At 35.2% G+C, this 20223-nt stretch overlaps 2 long non-coding RNA genes across 2 annotated transcripts; one reads left to right on the top strand and one right to left on the bottom strand.

Annotated features, from left to right (window-relative positions):
• The first annotated feature begins 1227 nt into the window (after positions 1-1227).
• Positions 1228-2459, top strand: LOC127837079 (uncharacterized). Its single transcript, XR_008029092.1, has 2 exons — positions 1228-1363; positions 2090-2459. It is a non-coding gene; the product is annotated as an uncharacterized LOC127837079 (long non-coding RNA).
• A 159-nt stretch (positions 2460-2618) lies between these two features.
• LOC127837080 (uncharacterized) lies at positions 2619-4426 on the bottom strand. Its single transcript, XR_008029093.1, has 2 exons — positions 3833-4426; positions 2619-3275 (listed from the first exon to the last, which is right to left on the bottom strand). It is a non-coding gene; the product is annotated as an uncharacterized LOC127837080 (long non-coding RNA).
• Positions 4427-20223: the final 15797 nt, after the last annotated feature.

Genomic DNA, 20223 nt, shown 5'->3' with positions numbered 1-20223 from the left:
GCGTGTGGCATGATAGCCTATGGCATGTTATTTGAGGATTCAACATTGACGAAGGACATGTGCAAGTCATTCAAGAACTCTACGGAAACGCTAGCAGCGCAGTACTTCTCAACGGACAAAAGGGGGACTTCTGCAGGACATCAGGGGTCCGTCATTGTTGTCTGCTCTCTCCCGTCCTGTTTAACCTTTTCATTTAGATACTGATAATGCAGGATACTCTTCATGACTACCAAACCTCTATCTCTATCGGTGGAAGACACAACTCCAACTTGAGATTCGCTGATGACATTGACTTCATGGGTTGCACCAGCAGTGAACTTCAAGATCTCACCAAAAGACTCTTTGAAACAGCAGGAGCATACGGGATGGAGTTCAGCACGGAGAAGGCGAATATCATGGTGAACAGCAGGACCAACACCAGTGCAGACATCACCATGAACGGCAAGAAGCTAAAAGAAGTAACCAGCCCTAAGTACTTGGGCGCAATCCTGTCCAAGGATTGTACCAGTACCGCTGAGGTCCGAATAAGAATTGCCATGGCGACCGCAGCGATCACCAGACTGAGCAGGTTGTTGTCAAGCAGATCCATCAGCTTCGCCACCAAGTAAGGCTCTGCAAGTCCCCTGTAGTCTGCATCCTACTCTACGACTGCGAGACACGGGCCCTTCATGCCGACACAGAAAGCAGGCATTTTAACATAGAGGTCTCCGAAAATTGTTACGCATCTCCTGCACGGAGCACAGGACCAACGAGTACGTCCGGAATATGACTGCAACATGTTTTGGTCTACAAGATCCCCTACTGGCGACCACCAAACGACGAAAGCTTGCTTGGTTCTGGCACGTCACCAGGCACGACTCTCCGTGCACGACTATTCTCCAGGGCATGCTAGAGAGAGGTCGACATCGAGGCCGTCAGAAGAAAAGCTGGATGGACAATGTTAAAGAGTGGACATCTCTTCCCATGGATGAATTACTCTCGGCAGCACACACCAGACCTGACTGGAGGCGGATTTCTGTTTCGTCGTCCCTATTTCCCCCTCCCAACGGCAAAACCAGTCGAGGGATTAATGATGATGATGATAATGATTTATTTTTTATTAAATTGTAAAATATAAAGGGTAATGAAACTGTTTCAGTAAGCACTCGTACGTGCAAGCCAGATTGGATTATCGCAATTTATATCCTGTATTTACACACATGCTCACCATTTGTTTACATACCATATCATGACACAGTTAACAGAGGTCGGGGTATGCGTATACGATAGCTTACCGGGTTTAAGCGAGGTTAGTTGGAACTAAACTTCAAAGATTGCGTCGTTTCTTGGGTTTTCTAGAAGGAACAAGGGATATTTTCACCCGGTAAGCCCCTTTGTATTTATAATTATTTTAAATGAATACGCCCTTTCGGCTCTCCGGTGTTTGTGCTTCCCTCGGGTTTTTTTTCAAGATCGTAGACGTCGGGATAAAACAGTTATTGAAGGAAAACCGTCCACAAATCTGTTGTCTCCTTACGTGACGTTCGAGAAATGAGATGTACAAATATCATTTTCTCTTAAAATGCACAGTATTTGTGCATGTTTACAGTAAAATAACTAAAATCAAGGTTATTTCATTTTCCCGACGCCGTTTTATCTCTTATAACTAATTTATTGCCAAAAACTATTGGTTTAACCCCTCATTTTGAAACTTACTTTCTATTAAGCACATGTTGGGACACGACTTCCAAATGACAAACAGCTATTTCATATGTGAAAGAGATTGACACGAATTACCTACCCATCTACAATAAATGTTATATGTGTACTTCAATATTATAGTTTTATAGCATTTTATGTGGTGCAATATAAGTGTTTTCTTAATAATTTTATTGTAGAATTGTAAAAATGCTGTACAAAAACCTGCCGACCAACTGAATCAAGTCACCTATTTTAAAAAAAGATGGGTTGTGTGGTGGCTTTTGTACGAAATAATATAATGTTTATCAGTCCTTTCAGTAATATTTAAATTAATTAAATGTATTTTATGACGTGTTAACCTTATTCTGATATGCAATTTTCTTTAACCATTATTTTACTGTCTTTTCAGATGACGAAGGTTAAAGGGCGATAACAAGTACATCTTTCGTTGCAGAATATGTAATTAGGAATTTAAAATTAGCGGAGGACTGAGATACCATGCCCTATTCATGGACCGCATGAGTTTAAATATAGAATATGCAAGAAAAAGTCCTTCAACAGAGCCGGACTAAACAGCAAATAAAACAAACGAACCAAACAAAAAATGTACAGCTGAAGTATTTAGTTGTTTTTTTGTTTTTGTTTTATTGTATTGTTTTTACATAGACAAGTCTGACATATAATTGCTATGAATGCTTCTTAATTACACGTTTTGGTCCGTTTGTGTCATGATGCTAGTCTCTCACCTTTTGTATGAAAATAAACCATTATCTGCGTTACGTCATTTCTTCTTACGATGTCTCTGCATACATTTTCAATTGCATTCAGCACTTACATACATAATAAAAAAAGATTTGGGCGGAATAAATTCGTTATGCAACTGACATATTAAAATTACTTAAGATTAGAAGGCAATGTTAGGAACAAACGAAATAGTCTTCCTAAGTGAACAAATACTTTATTTCCTCAATAAAACAGTCTTAAACAATAATTATGTTTTCACATAGGTATAAAAGTGAAAAAATACATGTATATATTGATCACATCTACTGAAATCATATCGTGTATTGCATTTTCACAAATCTTTCTATCCACTACAAACTCACTTTTTGCGATTATAATATAGTGACCAACTCAGAACTGGTTTAAAAGAAGGTCGTCGAAAATGTGTCACATCAAAGTCACATACATTTATCTGTATCGTTATGGTAAAACGCGGCGAATCTCAGTGTATTAAATAAACAATTAATATTTAAGTTTGCATAAAAAACATTCACCGATTTGCATCTTCTAAGCAGGTGTCAGGTATTCCAAATTGCTTCATGTATTCCGAATCGAAATAATGTTAGTATTTGGTTACAGCAGCTTTTTACTAGTATCGAACCGGCCTTACCCTTTTCTGTTTTTCATTACACTTATATTGCATGTATATGTGGTTGTTTTGTTTGTTTAAATGACGGGGTACTTCGACGTAATCCTTTTTGTTTGATTGGTGAGTTTTCATGTACCTTTCGCTTTCTAGTGCGGTACGCAGTTCGTTACGCCGTCTTTTTTAATCTTGGCATCCTCAATATATATAACTTACGTCTTGATATCTGGAAATAGTAAGCATAGTATTCCGTTTAGTAAGCATAGTATTCCGTTTGAGGCATATTCAAACATAAGTATGTTCATATGTGTTAAAATAAACAGGTAAGAATTACACTGTGTTAATAATACCGTTGAATGTCTTATATTACACACACTAAATGTTAGCGTTAAGTAAGCGAGAAAACATATAACAAACACTACTAATATAACAATTAATAAAAAAAGATAATTCTTGATTTCCCGAAGTGAAAATGTTTTCCAAAACATTCGCACCAATGCGGAATTCATTCACGTCGAGATAATAAAATAGTCGTGACTTATGTTATATTTAATTGTAAACATGCACACATACGGTTTATTATGAGAGAAAATGATATTCGAAAATCAAACATCTCGAAGGTCAAGAAATTGAACAACAAATTTGTCGACAGTTTTGCTTCAATTACTTTTTTATTCCGACGTCTATTTATTTTATTGAAACAAAAAACCGAAGGAAGCACAAACACCGTAGAGCCGAAAGGGCTTATTCATTGAAAAGAAATATAAATATAAACTGGCTTACCGGGTGAAAATATCCGCTACTCCTCCACGAAAAACACGAAAACGACGCCATCTTGGAAGTTAAGTTCCAACTGACCTCACTTAAACCCGGTCAGCTCCAGTATACGCATGTCCCTCTGGTTAACAGAACCTAACTTACCAGTCTCAATAATAAAAGATACATGTATGTAACGTAAGCCGAGGTAAATTGTCGCATGACATTTATGTTTATATGCACATCGTGTCAATCTTTAGTTCAGATATAAAACTCATAATTATGCGTTTTAAGCATGAACTTAAGTTTGATTATCAACAACCAAATCAAGTGTAGAACACCAGCTATAAACAGTCAATAATTAAATGAAATCACCGCCTTGGAACGGTCAATGCAAGACACTCTGGGTTTAAATCAGTTTGAGGTGTAGCTGAACCTAACACTTAGCTCGTAATTAATCACAAAACCAAAACCAACACGCGTCTAAAACGATCTAAGTCAGAAAATGAAAACGTTAATGCCATTACTTTACACGCGATTCGAATGCTACACACATTATTTTAGTGCACTAGTGTCAAAAATTTATGAATCTATTAAACCGACTGAAGGATATGTTTTTAAGTAATCGGTATACTTAGAATTATGGTCTAACTTTAAAAGACCTTAAACTATTAAGTTAGAGATGTCAAAACAACACGGCGTAAGAAAGGTCGTTAGGATGTTTCATCCTCATAACAAAACATAGCTACACTGCTAAGAGCCTCTAAAGACTGTAAAATGATATCATTGAAGTATTGTACGCTGATAATTTCTACTGCATTCACAAAGAGCATATCAAAATTTTTAGTTTGTTATATCAGACGACGAAACTCAATAAACTACCGGGAGAGTATTGAGGGGAGATAAGTCCTCCCACCCGCGATAGAGGCATTTTATCTCTCAGTTAGGTCGAGATATCAAATCGATTGGTAATCAGGGGCGTACCTAGGCATACGGCAGTACGCACGTGCGTATAATTCAGTTTCAAACTTGAAAAAATGTAAACTTGAAAAATGCAATAAAAAGTGAGGGCTTAGGGGGGTTAGGGGTATAATTATGTAAACAAGCAAACAAGAGGACCACTTTTAGAAAATAACAGTGGGTACAAAACACAACACAGTCTTAACTCCAAACATACGAAGTTAAGTATTTTTCACTGATGAGGGGTAGTAATCACTGTGTAGACTCTACTCTACGACTGTGTTGTCGCCCTTAAATTTTTTGTGAACCAATATTCGGACACGGGTACCAGATTATGTTTACATGGCACAAATTTTCAAAAATGTCGGCGTACGCTCCGCTTTATCCAGATGTTTTTAGAGATAGCGTCAGCGAAACATGAGATGATACTTAGAAGCTAGCTCTTTTGACAGGTAAGTGGGAAAATGTCCACAGCTTTACATTTCCCTTAAGATATGTCGATTAAGACTCGATTTATAGATCTACCCGTTCTTGAATTTGAAATGTATTTCTGAAATCTAGCATTTCTATGAATTTTCACATTTCTGGACGTTCAAATCATGATAAAATGATAGGCAATGCCCAAATTATTTTTTCATTCAAATTATTGTAGGTATCTTTATTTGAAATTGTTCTTCACTATTTAGTTTATATATATATAAATAGTTATATTTAAAATTAATGACGTTCTGAAGTACTTGCCCCTGTAGCGTAATCGGTTAGCTGGTCGTCATTTTGTCCCATTATTGACCTGAAGGGCAGTGGTTCGATCCCCACAAGAACCTTTCACTTTACTTTTTTTTCTTCTAATATAACCTTGTCCTAGTTTATTTTTTATTTTTAATTTCAGTAGAAAAAAATAATTATCTTAACTTTATACCAAAACTAGCTCAAACACTTAAACTTTTAATTAAGGTGTATTTTAAGTTAATCCTGCATCGCGGTGCATGATTGTGACTAATTTTAAGTGTGCAATGGGTAGATTTGACCCCGCTGAAACACTTGAAGAGAGCATAGCTTTTGCGAGTGAGCAGCTATCCACCAGCATCAGAAAATGCTTCATGCTGCTCTTCGTTATGCGTGTCTCCACCGCAACTGCAGAAAGATCGTTTTCCACAATGCGAAGGGTCAAGACATACTTGCGGAATACAATGGGGACGGAACGCTTGTCTGGACTTGGACTCCTTAAAGCGGGTATATACGATTTTGTCAAATATTTATGAATTTATATACACTGTGTAAAAAACTTATTATATATATATATTTCAATATAAATTAAAATAAAAGTTAAGAAGAACATGTGTCGAAAAATGCGAAATAAGCCAGATATTTAATTCTGAAATTGAAAACGGCTGTACATCCGAATTCGCCAGCATGTATACCATACATGTACGATGTGCATCTAAACTTACTCGTAGTTTAACGGTTTATAATACAAAGACGAATGCTTCGGTTATTGTAGGAAAATATGTACGTCACTATCGGCTCGGGGCGCTAATTTGTCTTTGCTGCATTTTATAAAAATCGGCTTTAATGTATAATTTTTCTTGCCTATTTTGTGTTATTGTAATATATTTTATCAATATATTACAATTAAACACATATAAAAATCGTATATACCCGCTTTATGTATATAGGGAAAGAGAAATTAACGCTGAGCATGTGGTCGACATTTTTGCACAAAGAATAGATCGAAGATAAAAGCATTACTTTTCAGGGTGTAGTATTGGACATACAAGTGGACCTGCGCTTTATGTGAAATTAGAGGATGTTTTCTTTTTAATAAATTACACATAGTCCAAACTGGTTTTATTGATAGAGTTAAATAAAGGTTTAGCATGCTCGCTCAATACTTAGCGAGCATGCTGTTGTTTCATTCAAACGGTGTTTCTTTTACAGTTTAATTAAAAAAGAATTTAATTTTCTGTTTACCAAGTACCCCACATACAATCAGTTTCAGCAGAAAATAATGACGGGCTTAGTTTTTTTCTTTTATCGGTCTTTTTCAAACAAGAAATTGACGAATTCAATTGCCAAAACGTGGCTGAAAGATAACACCAAAACGCACCATCTGCAATGATTTTTACAAAATTGTCTAGGGGGAGGCCCCCCAAACCCCCCTAGCAGGAGGGGGAAAACCCCTCCCGCGCCTACCCCCCCCCCCTCGCAGCTTCGCTGCTCGGTCGTGCGTATAGTTGAAATAGCCTCAGGAACGCCCCTGGTAATGTACAAAGGTGCAATGTTCACCGTTTACTTTTGAGTATTAAACCAATGTTAGACACAACTTATTTTTGTTAGCATTGATGGAATCATACTAATTCACATTGCAGATAGGATTTCTCTTTTCTTATTGAACTTTAAACATTGTTTTTATTGTAGAGAATATCATTTAAATATTAAACAAAAATGGCGGAACGAATAGAAACGCCAATACAGTTATCGTCGGATAGTCTTTATGATTGTCTTTGTTCCGGATGCGAAAACAGCGGTCTGAAAATTGATGCTCAACATTTCTGCAAAGTTTGTAAACGCTACTTTTGTGAAAATTGTGTAGGTCTACATAATCAATTTTTTAAGAACCACGTAGTTTTAGGGACGGGAGAGAAATCAGACTGGCCCGTTGCAGAAGCAAAGTTGGATAACATATCACAGTGCGAACATCCCGAAGAAAAGGTAAAGATGTTTTGCAAGGGCCACAGAAAATTGTGCTGCATCTATTGTTTACACTCGGATCATAGGTTAGCCTGCTACTTTATTCGACTATGTTATTTTACGCTGTTACTTTTCAACGAAGACATTTAATTACTTTTAATTGTTACTGACGCGTTATACCTCATGTACGTTTTTAACATACCATCACACTCCGGCCAACTTTTAGTAACACACCTATCGTATTAAACATAGTTGTCCTACTTTACTTAAATATCACTAATTAATTCTTTATATTAACAACACATATTCATTAATATAACTATATTTATTATTTTAACCATGTACAGAATTTGCGAACAAGTAGTTCGTATAGATGAAGCGGCGAAAGGAATTTATACCGAAGGAGGCTTTCGGGAACTCTCTGAAAACATTCTCTCTAGATGTGAGAAGATTGACACCGAACACATTGATATGGAAAAGGAGCTTGAAACTCTTCAATCCAGTTATGATGAAACACTTGCAGAAATTGCGTCTTTCCAAAAGAAAATGACAAATGCTGTTGAGAAACAGGGGCATTGTTCTACGTCGGAACTTGAAACAATGTTTACCTGTCTTAAGGGAACCTGCACAAATGAAATCCAACTTCATACAGAGCTTGATAAAAGATATAAACGACTCCATAAAGATCTTCAAAGTATGCAACAGGACAGTGAACAACTAGCGTTCATACTATGTGGGAAATATGATGAACTAACCAAAGAAACAGATGATCTGTATGAACGAAAGGACAACAGAGAAATTAACTTCAGGTTTCAACCCGAGGCCTCCATGTTGCAATTACTTTCTGAATTAGGTAGTCTTGGAAAAATTCAGACATACAGGAACAACCCTAATCAAGTCATTAAAGTATCAGATTTGACCAAGCATGATATTAGCGATCACCCAGACACCGATGAGTCCCCTACGGCAACGATAATTGGCATATGTGAATTGACAGACAGCCAATTTATAATAGCTGACAGTTCAAACAAGAACGCTAAATTGTTAGGTCATTCCTTAAAAGTTTTGTCACGCCAAAATTTCCCGAGCGCACCAAATCAAATGTGCAATGTAAGTGCATAAAGCGTGGCTGTCATATTTGACGATTGTGTTCTGCAATTTCTAAGAGTAAACAACCAACGCATCACAGCAGAAAGAATAATATAATTTAAAAGCTGCTGCTACGGTATTGGGTACCACAACGACGATATATTTGTTACAAATGCCCGAAAATCTACCACTATGATATTGCAGTACGAAAAATAAAAAGTAAAATCTCCATTGAAGATGGTAGGTAATAAAACATGGTTTGCGCTCACCTTTTTACAAAGTGCTTATTGTGAGCCATTTAGAGCGCGTTTTGTCCGTCATGCTCGTGCTTTAGCTTTTCATTTAAATAACATCGCCCCCTAAACCGCTTTGGGGATTATAACGGAACTTCATGCTACTGTGCCATCCATTTTTGATCCAATCATGTCCCTGGGGATAACATTTGCCGTGCCCTGTGTGTAACTTTAGATAGATAGATAGATAAATAGATATATAGATAGATAGATAGATAGATAGATAGATAGATAGATAGATAGATAGATAGATAGATAGATAGATAGATAAATAGATAGATAGATAGATAGATAGATAGATAGATAGATAGATAGATAGATAGATAGATAGATAGATAGATAGATAGATAGATAGATAGATAGATAGATAGATAGATAGATAGATAGAGAGAGTGAGTGAGTGCGTGAGTAAGTGAGTGAGAGAGAGAGAAGAGAGAGAGAGAGAGAGAGAGGATGAGAGGAGAGACAGAGAGGCGAGAGAGAGAGAGAGTTGAAGAGTGAGAGGCGAGAGTGAGTGCGAGAGCCGAGAGTGAGAGAGAGAGAGAGAGAGGGTGCGAGCAAGGGTGAGTGAGAGTGAGTGAGAGCTAAGCCGCAAAACATGACTTGGTATCGGAATGTTACATCGTATAGCGGTCCCCTTCCGAGTTCCTTTTAAGTCGTGTCCCTGGCGTCATGGGGATACGTAATTATACCTCCACAAACGAAGATTAGGGAGGGGGGGTATATAGGAGTGAGCTTGTCTGTCTGTCGGTCGGTCGGTCTGTCTGTCGGTCCGTTTTAAGTGTCCGCTCTCTAATTCAAGTTGTTTTCATCCGATATTCACCAAACTAAGTCAGATGTTGTATCTAGATGATGTCTAGGTCAAGTTCGAACATGGGTCATGTCGGGTAAAAAACTATGTCACGGGGTCACTTAGTGCGTTTTAAACATTAAGCATGATGTCCGCTCTCTTATTTAAGTTGTTTTCATCCAAGCTTTACCAAACAAAGTCTGAAGTTGTATCTAGATGATGTCTAGGCCAAGTTAAAACATGGGACATGGCATGTCAAAAACTAGGTCACGGTGTCACTTAAAGCGTTTTAAACATTGAGCATGTTGTCCGCTCTCTAATTCAAGTTGTTTTCATCCGATATTCACCAAACTAAGTCAGATGTTGTATCTAGATGATGTCTAGGTCAAGTTCGAACATGGGTCATGTCGGGTAAAAAACTATGTCACGGGGTCACTTAGTGCGTTTTAAACATTAAGCATGATGTCCGCTCTCTTATTTAAGTTGTTTTCATCCAAGCTTTACCAAACAAAGTCTGAAGTTGTATCTAGATGATGTCTAGGCCAAGTTAAAACATGGGACATGGCATGTCAAAAACTAGGTCACGGTGTCACTTAAAGCGTTTTAAACATTGAGCATGTTGTCCGCTCTCTAATGCAAGTAGTTTTCATCCGATCTTCACCAAACATGGTCAGAAGTTGTATCTAGATGATGTCTAGGTCAAGTTTGAATATTGGTCATGCCGAGTCAAAAACTAGGTCATTAGGTCACTTAGTGCGTTTTAAGCATTGTGCATGTGGTCCGCTCTCTAATTCAAGTAGTTTTCATCCAATATCCTCACCAAACTTGGTCAGACGTTTTATCTAGATAATCTCTACGAAACGTTTGAACATGGGCCATGCTGGGCCAAAAACTAAGTCATGGGGGCACTTAGTGCGTGTTTAATAAACAGCATGGTGTTCGCTCTCTAATTCAAGTAGTTTTTATCCGATCTTTACCAAACTTGGTCAGAAGTTTTATCCAGATGATCTTAAGAACTAGTTTGAACATGGGCCATGCCAGATCAAAAACCAGGCCACAGGGTCACTAAGTACGTTTTACACATTCAGCATGGTGTCCGCTCTCTAATTCAATTAGTTTTCATCTGATCTTCACCACACGTGGTCTGAAATTGTATCTAGATGATGTGTAGGTCAAGTTCGAACATGGGCCATGCCTTGTCAAAAACTAGGTTACGGGGTAACTTAGTGCGTTTTAAACATTGAGCATGGTGTCCGCTGTTTTTGTGAATACAACATGCAAAATATTATGTGTCAATGCTGCATGTGGGAGTATTCGTCACGTCACGTCTGTGACAAAGCTCTAGTTTTCTTACGCGTATATAGAGAATGAATAAATAAATTTCCCACTTAAACCGCAATGCAAGATGTTTGGTAATTGAAATACAATTTTATGGTACTATACCAAGTTTGTTCAAATGACCTCTGGGGGCAATAGTTTGCCCGTCCAGGTTTTTAATTAAACATAAAAGATGAGCATAAGCAGGGTGCAGGATCACGTGACATTTTGTGGTTCCACCTTTTAACTTTAAAGGATTTATACACGACGGTATGTGGTGCTTCATTTCAAATAACTTTGTTAAACAAGTTTTCTTAAGAATTATGACTATTGCATACAAGACAGGTGTTTATGCTGCTTATGGCAATGTGAAATACATCAGAATTACTTTATTTATTAAGCATTTGTTCTTGTTCAAAAATGCCATTTTTTACTGCATTCATTGTAAACGATAATTTCTCACGCAACGTGAAATTTTGTCTCCGATTTCAGACGTATTCAAGGATGTATTGTTATACCTTAAGATATCGGCACAAACTGCAAGAAAAACTGTCTTATGCACTATAGATGTTTGATAATGTATTTCAATAATTTGAGATATTGCAAAAATAAAGTTCTTAACGGTGTGATTACATTATGTCCAGCCCGTGTGTAAACCCCTGTAAACCCCGTTCATTCTGCACCCTGATAAGGAGGCTAGTCAGTTATTTTTACATAGCTACATTACAAACTAGTGAACACTCAAAAAGTCATAGTATTTGCCCGACCATGATGAAACTTGCTCAGAATATGATATATGTGCTGATTTCTATAATGGTTCCGAAAATTCACAAAAGATGCTCAGAATATTATAAACACGCGTATGCAGTAAATAATTTTTCAATCTCTGAAACCACAAGTGCCAGGGTTTTAAAATTTACCGTGTTACGTCGTAAAGTGGCTCTTTACAAAGTTTGTTTAAATCATGACCCTGATTTTTTTCAAACCACATTTATATAGCATTGTCAAAATATGTTTCCAAGCATTCGATTGTGTTTGTACGAGAACAATATGAAAAGACAAATATGGATTTCAAAATGAATCAATAAATTAGATTAGCATATGCATTTTATCTTAACACATTTCTTTGTTCATTAATTCGTAGTGAGGTTATGAAGTCTTTAGTCTTAGTATCTCTATATACAGCACGTTCTATATACAGCTCGTAAATATGCGGTAAGCCCGGATGGAACAACTGTATACGTCACAACCAAAAATCATAGAAACTCGTGCCTTACATTGAAGAAGGCTGAAACTCTTCAACCCCCTTCCGGCGAAATCAAACTTAAAAAACCTGATGGAGTACATGTAACAGCCAGTGGACAGGTGCTAGTCTGTTGTCGTGGATCTAAAGAAATCGTGCAGCTTGACTCTGCAGGTAAAAAGATACTGGCAAGATTTAGTGTCAGCCGTGAACCTAGATGTGTTTGCTTGAGCAAAGAAAATGGAATGCTGCTCGTGGGATTCTCTGACAGCGATGAAATACATGTCTTTAAAACAACCTAACAAGATTTTTTTAACGCGGGTATTTGACTGTTTAAAACGACATGCATCTGATAATTGCTGAGTACATGTAGTAGTACTAGACAGATTACTAGATACATATAACTAATCTCGTTTTGTGTGGATTGTTCACTTCTCTCTTTCTTTTGTTCATTATATAAGTCTCAGAATTGATATAATCGCTTAAATTCTATTTGTGATAGTGTATGATAGTTTTGGAGATATATTTATTGAAGAATTGTAAACAATATTAATATAATACATTAATAAAGTTTTGAACAATATTTATCTTTTATTATCAAAGGTTCTTTTTATTTCTATTCAAACATGCACAACACCATTTCTCTCATAATATAGCATTAAATTGCGAACATAAAGCAATGTTTAAAGGGATCTTTTCACGCTTTGGTAAATTGACAAAATTGAAAAAAGTTGTTTCAGATTCGCAAATTTTCGTTTTAGTTATGATATTTGTAAGGAAACAGTAATACTGAACATTTACCATGCTCTAATATAGCCATTATATGCATCTTTTAACGATTTTAAAACCTAAAAATTATAAAGCGTTGCAACGCGAAACGATTGAATAATTTGGAGAGTTCTGTTTTTGTCGTTAAATTTTGTGCAACTACGAAGATTGCTTATATAACGTATAAAATACGTCAAGGGTGTGTATTCGGCGAAATAGCTCAGTAGGCTAGAGCGTTTTTACTTCAGGACTCTGGCAGGACTCCAGGGGTCACTAGTTCGAAACCTGCTCCGGGCAATAATCTTTTCCTTTTTTAAATTGTATTCTTGATTTTTTACTGCAGCTTTTACGATCCAATGTTTACATTTATCAATATAAAGCATTTAATGAATAAGTTAAAAAATGCCAAAATCTGTGAAAAGGCCCCTTTAAGAATGCTATGTTTGACGCGTGAAATATTGTTATATATAAATAATGTTTGTCATATATTAAACTTGTCCTCTTGTGTCGTTTCTTTGCAATTGCCGCAAAATGTATATCTGTTCCTTTACGAGCCGTGTATTTTCATCAAGGACGTTAATCTGAATGAGAACATATTTGATCCGTATGTTTTAATAGTATGCAAAATATGTGGAAAGCATAAAACCAAACTTTTGAATAAATACATAAAGTTTAAGAGATGGACACAAGAGACACAAAATTGTGTATTGTTTATGATAACAAAACAACATAATTTATGATCTTGATTTCTTTCTTATATAAAATTAAAAAAAATACCTTGTCATCAACATCGTTGTGTTTCTTTTTCCCTTTTTTCACCAGTTGTTAAATCTTTTCCATCAGGTAAGCGTGCTTCTCTTCTTTATCATAACTTGAACTTTTGAAAAATCTTTAAGTAAAATGATGTCAATATTCATTATATTTTACAATGCTGCTTTCCTTATTACTACCAACCAATTTTATCGTGTGATCTTTATTCATGAAATACCTTATTCATGCAATCATTATTAACTTTACTAGATCCGCAGTGATCTTTCTATTATTAATATATACTTTTTACGTTGTTTTTGGAGCATAAAACTGTCAATTAATCAATCTTTAAACAGGTCCCTTCAAATAATAGCATTAAACAAAACTCATGTTTAAAATCTTAACTCTGAGCTACAACATTTTCATTTCTAATAAACCGGATAATCAGGAAATTCTATTCATGTATTTGCGTATTAACGGTCTAACGGGTTACGTGAATTTTAATAAAGACATCAAGGCCTGGTGCGATATCTTTGCGTATTCAGCCAGAGAGAGCCTGGTTCCTATTTACGAATAGTATACTTTGACATTTCAACTGGGAAGCAAACACAGACAAGAAATCTTCAAAGTAATCACTTTCCGGCGCCTTTATATACACTGAAAGTCAAAAGAATAAAAACAAGCAGCTTTAGCTAAAACGGATTTGTCAATGTTTGAGTTTTATTTAATGATAATTTGCATAAGACCAAATCGAGTAATATAATCATGGCATTCAAATTCCTGACATAAGCGTGTAGTAGGGCTGGTAAGAAATGGTGGATACTGTATATTCTTGAAACTTTTTTTTAAAATATAAATAACATTGATGTTGCTTATTTTACCTTAAGTACTTTTGGGCGACAGCTCAAACGTCTTCATTAAAGATAGCGCTCCATTACATGTAAGCTGTACACGCTCCATAGTAGATTCGAGATTGCCATTATACCAGTTGTACTGAAATAAGAGGTACCATTCCAACATAATCAATAATGTTGTATAATTACTGGTTTGTAAGTATGATCACTCCAGTAAAGCATTTATAAGTCTAACACTTCTCACTTATATTTTCATATTCTGTATGTTGCCCAATTGGTGCAAAAAGGTACCATGTGCCATTAAATTTTAATTACTCGTGATACCTTTTTGCACCAATGGGATGATTATTATATTCTTGTTTCCCTTGGATGAAAAAAATGTCATCTCATCTGCCGTCACGGCCATTAAAGTTTTTGCATGTATCCATACTAGTATAAATAGAACTATACTACTCTATAATGGCCATGATACTATTCATAAAAAAGTTCACAGTCACCGAAAGGGCCACCATATGGAGCTTGAGATGGACCAAACTACAACAGGTGGTTTCAAAGTTATTTGACACAAAATGTTAACGCGGCACGACAGAACAGACTATTTCATCTTGACTTAAGCATGTAAAGCGCGTAGTCATTGACATACATATACAGTAACAGCATGCGTTTGAAGTAAAAACTAAAACATACATAACTTCCAAGAAAGATCAATCTATATAAACAAGAAATAAAGATCTTTTCACGAGAATGTTACATGAATGAGGTAAATACACAGTGACCAAATAATTTCAAACGTTGTTTCATAATAGAAACAATTATTTTATTATTCTGTACTGAATTGTTTTAAGTGCTATCATATACTTATATCAAACTTCATAAAGAAAATATATATTTTCTACATTCAAAAATACATTCATCTGAAGTCAAGACACGTATAAATGTATAAATCTAACTTTATGGTTGTATGGTATTTTCAGTCCAGTTAAATAAGCTTTCATACATGTATAAAGAATTCGGACGCGGAAAGATGGACGTTGATCGGTGACTACTTCCTCACTCTAACACTTTTTTCTCAGATGAACAAAAAAGCGAACACAAACTCTGAGCGAGTCTTCTTCACATTTTATCAGTATTACGGTGTTTTACGAAGAACAATTTAAAGCCAAATGGAAATTTCTTGAGCCAAATTTTCTTATTTGTAGCCATCGCTAATTTGGCTTATGACAAAGCAGGCCCTGATGTAAGAAGTCGTTTGCTGACATGACCTTAACGTTACATTAAGCAAGAATAGACACTTTTAAAGTTTTGAAACAAGTCAAGGTCACGGGAACATTCAGATTATCTGTCTTATATGAGTTTTATTCTTGGAAAACTAGGCATAATGCATGTGCGGCAAGTGTCATCCAAGATAAGCCTGTGCATATATGTCCTTTTCTCCCTTATTTCTAAAGGATTTACACATCTTTATGAGACATGTTTCGACACAACCTGTAATAATGAACAATAATTATTGCTATTTTTATTCTTCTATATTTCTTCCAATCGAAATTGCATTTTTGTTGCTATGACAACCGTTCCATAACAACGATTTTCCTGGTATTTCCAGTCATAAATTATGTCACGCTCCGTGTGTTTTTTTCATGGAATGGTACAATAATAAATTGTGTAGTATATGTTAGCAATTTGTACGGTGCAGAGAGAAAGAACGGAAAAACACTTTTTATCTTTTGTCTGTTTTAAACTTTCCGTCGTCCTGTCGGGTGGCAGGTGACTTATTCAAATTAATTAATTGTGTCAGCAAATTGTGTGCATCAAAAGGGATTTGTATTTATTCGAATCGTGTTCAGTTTTTTAGTATTTAAAAAAGTTTTCACCTTTGTCAGTGAAATAAAAGCATATTACAAAATATAAAAACGAACTACTTTTATGCAATGATTGGGTTTTGTTCGGATACAATAACACATTTTTTTTAATGGCATTGTTAAGTGTCGGCATTCTACTGTTGCATCTTGAGAAAACTTGTGTCATGAGATATTCTTTGTAAACAAACGTTTAAAGCAAACACAGAGTTTGTTCTAGATACATTATTTTTGGGAAATGAAGCCAGCACGTACAGTGAAAATTGTGTACACAAAAAGTTAATATGTTCTACTCACCAACTATCGATAAGTTACTATCAGACAAACAATTAGTCAGTTTAAAAGTTAAGCCTAAATGATGAAATTTGGATGGGATATAACTTTGACCAATCTTATTTGTAAAGTGCTACTATTTGCATATACTGATACATGAATTATGCGTACCCTTGAAATAACGTGTCATTTACATAGTAACATTCCGTTAGTCACTGTGTTGTAACAAACACATATTTCTGAAGCCACCAGACCTAGAGTTTGAATTATGATGTGTAACAGAATATTGCTCTCCTTTACCAAATATACACGAAGTAAACCTCCAGCTTCAACAAAAGGAGCCAAACTTACAATGAGTTTTTTAATGGCAAGGGGCCAAATGCCAATTGATGTAGTAAAGGCACACTTGTTCGCAACAGCAAATAAAAACTAACAACATTTGGATCACTGCCCTGTATAAGTACTAGCACGGCATTTGGGGTTATGACCGGATTTAGGGAGCTCAAAACCTCACATTTGACCAAGAGTTATTAATTGAAAATTAAGCGTAAATTAATATCGATCTTATAACATCATGATTATAATTAAATAACAATAACGAGAATACAGTTCAATTTAATTAACATTACCACGGCTGCATTAATCTACTAAGGTCAATGTTACACTTAAGAGTGAATAATAATACAGAATGTAACAATATGCAAATACAAAAATCTATATCACAGGTTAACATTATCGATTTATAATGATCAAAGCTCTGCGGTTCGATTTATCGCCATCCCGGCCATCTTTTTTATTCATATTAGAACTGGAGCGATCCTAAGTTGATACTCTTACAATTGCTTTGATTTCTATTTGTTCTTGTCTGCAGCAAACCATTATTAAATGTTTCCCCTGGAGCCTGTAAGGTCTTGACCCCATATGTATGATTTGAACAAACTTTGTAGAGGTCAAATATCTGATGTCAATACGAAATAAGATTTGGGTACTTGTTTTAGATTCTGAAAAATACATTATTTGCTTGTACAAGTTTTTTTTAACACTTTCCGCACACTAAGTGAATGGCCAATTTGTACAAAGGGACAGAATTTCAACATACTTAGAAGAGGACTTACATACCATGCTTTATACCAAATATGACACATGTCGTTTAAAAGAAGGTTCGTTTAATACTGTCATATGATCTTTGGTGCGTGGTCAATATTGAGGACATGGGCGTGGATTTAACTTGGTAGATGACTACTATAGTAATATTGAACCCCAGGCGTTGCGTTGTTAAAAGAAAACGCTTTTACGCTTTAATGGAAAAATCGTCAAACACAACCGAAACAACAAGGACCATTTTCGTACAGTTCAAGACATATATCCATCGCGCATTTGTTTTTATGTCCCCCACCACTATAGTGGGTGGCATTTTGATTTTGCCCTGTCTGTTGGTTTGTTTGTGTGTTTGTTTCTTTGCGTCAAACTTTAATATTTTGCCATAACTTTTGCAATATTGAAGATATCAACTTCATACTTGGCATGTATGTGTATCTCATGAAATGGTGAAAGGTCAAGGTTATTGTTCAACGTCAAAGGTAGAAAAACAAATCTAAGGGAAGTAATAAGCTTTAAAGGGAGATAATCATCTGAACCTGTCAAATGTTAAAAACAATAAAATAAATAAAAGCGGCGCAGTAGGGGACATAGTGTTTCTGACAAATACATTTCTTTTTGTAAACTTATAATTCAGTTTGTCATATCAAATGCGCTGTGAATAAATTTTTAAAAGACTTGCTGAGGAACGAATTAACTTGAGCTGGAGCTTCTGTAATCAGTGAATATAAAAACAGCTACAAACATTAGTATGGTGTGTAATTATGTAATGTAAGCAATATTTTGGTGTGTACAATGTAATTATGCAATGTTAGCAATATTTATGCGTGTAATTATGTAATGCTAGCAATATTTTCATACATATAACTTTTTTTACGGGACTTGAAGTACATTTCAAATTTAATTTATATAAACAGTAAAATTTAAATAGTCAGGAAATAGTTTCAATAATCTCTGGTAAGTGATTTAAAGCAAGACTAAACGATTTGTATACTTGTTTAATTGTAATATATTGATAAAAATAAGTTACAATAAAAGAAAATAGGCAGGAAAAATATTACATTGAAGACGAATTTCATAAAACGTAGCAAAGACAAATTATCGCTCCGAGCCGATTATGACGAAGATATTTCGTACATATTTTCTTACAATAACCGAAGCATTCGTCTTTTTATTAGGATCGGATTTAGTGTTCGTGTGTCTTATGAATAGATGTCGTTGCAGGAATTTGAAATTATCCGTAAATCTAAATTTAGATTCACATCGTACATGCATGATATACATGCTGGTGAATTCGACTGAACAGACATTTTCGATTTCAGAATAAAATATATGGCTTATTTCGCATTATTAGACACACTTTTGTTTTAATTTATATTGAAATATATGTATACTTAGTTTTTTACACATTGTATATAAATTCGTAAATATTTTGACAAAATCGTATATTCTCGCTTTAACATTGGTTTACTAGATGCGACTATCTTATTAAGTGGTAATATTTACGTTTGCAAAAATGCTTACAATGTGTTTACATTTTATAACAAACTAACGAGATTTTGTTGAAATGGTCTTTTGAATCTATTTAATTAATTGTTTATTTTCAATAGCATAAGAAAACGTTAATTAACAGAGGCCAAGTTAAACAATCGCATGACATAAATTAAATGATAAATGAATTGATTTACACTTTTTAATTTTAATTATAAATTTTAATTTACAACTCATTTGTATACTTTTAAGCATGAACTTATTTATCAGCTGAAAATCAATTGAAGCTTGATTACATAATTAAACAATACATAAATCTTAATTAAGACTTAAGAAACTCTAGTAGATAGAGAATACTAGGTTAGCGTTGAATACAGAGAAGTTTATTTTGCGAGGCTACGAACGCCGGGAGCGCGAGCCTTGGCGAGCGCTCTCGGTGTTCGAGCCGAGCAACATAAACTTCTCTGTATTCAGCGCTAATTCTAGTAATCTATGTATCCCATTTGATTTTTTTTCAACGTGACATTTAACTTACCTAAGCCTAACAATTAGTTTAATTCATTCTTAAAAATCGCTTAAAATCTAACGAATGTAACCATGCGTAGTGATATAAATGTATTTGTTCTGGTACGCAAAATAGTCTTAAAAAATTCACACACAAACTGTAAAACTAGTAAAAATATCACCATATGCCTCGATTGAATTGTACGCAGCATGCGAATTGTAACAAATTACGACCGCGAAAAGAAGATTTTACTTTACTATCATTCATTTTATTTTCGAAAGATAATGATCAAAATCCAATATGGCGGCGATTGCTCCTGACAAAATGATGTCGATGTCAACATAGATTCTACATGTACACTAACGACGAGTAAACAGACAATTGCAGCGACTGACACTTAATTTGACTTAATATGCAGGGCAATACGTTTTCCGACTTCG

This window comes from Dreissena polymorpha, chromosome 7 (genome assembly GCF_020536995.1).
Source record: "Dreissena polymorpha isolate Duluth1 chromosome 7, UMN_Dpol_1.0, whole genome shotgun sequence".
NCBI classification, from domain to species: domain Eukaryota; kingdom Metazoa; phylum Mollusca; class Bivalvia; order Myida; family Dreissenidae; genus Dreissena; species Dreissena polymorpha.
The sequence above is the reverse complement of the archived record's forward strand: the minus strand, read 5'-3'. Positions and strand labels throughout refer to the sequence as shown.